Consider the following 530-nt stretch of genomic DNA (forward strand, 5'->3'; position numbering starts at 1 on the left):
CCGCTCGCGTGTCCCCGAATCATCTCGGGGTCACTGCTGATAAGATCAGAGGCGGAGACGGCTCACGCTGCGGGCGTTGCGCTTCTGCTCGGCGCTCCTGCGGCTGGCGTGGGGTGAGGGAGGCTGGAAGGCAGCAAACGCGCGCGGTTTCTGTACGGCAGCTGGAGAACAGTGCTGTGTTTTATTGCAAATAAAGACAATGGGCTGCACCCACTGGTGTCCTTAAAAACGTACCCTGTGCATTAATTAATTTTTTTCCCTTTCCTGGGTCACCGTTTCAGGTTTTACAATAAAACCACAGGAGAGGAGACTCACGCCGTGACCAACGCGTCCGGTGTCTTGCCACCCCGCACAGCTGCACCGCTGTGTTTTAGCCAAGCTGGCGGAGCCCTCCGTGCCCGCGGGGCTCTACCCCGCTTCTCCCCCCAGCCCCGCTTCCCCGTGCCCCCTCAAGAGCTGCTAGCGGGGGCACGGGGGAGCGCGGGAAGCCCTCGGGGTAGGGGTGGGACGAACATGGCCTGCGGGGGTGC

The 530-nt window shown here is 62.1% G+C and overlaps 1 protein-coding gene across 1 annotated transcript in view; it reads left to right on the forward strand.

Annotated features, from left to right (window-relative positions):
* The window catches only part of MYBBP1A (MYB binding protein 1a), a 65,772-nt gene that overhangs the window by 2,663 nt on the left and 62,579 nt on the right, over window positions 1-530 (forward strand). The window lies entirely within an intron of this gene.

This window comes from Egretta garzetta, unplaced genomic scaffold (assembly GCF_000687185.1).
Source record: "Egretta garzetta isolate BGI_Z169 unplaced genomic scaffold, ASM68718v1 scaffold108, whole genome shotgun sequence".
In the NCBI taxonomy this organism is placed as follows: domain Eukaryota; kingdom Metazoa; phylum Chordata; class Aves; order Pelecaniformes; family Ardeidae; genus Egretta; species Egretta garzetta.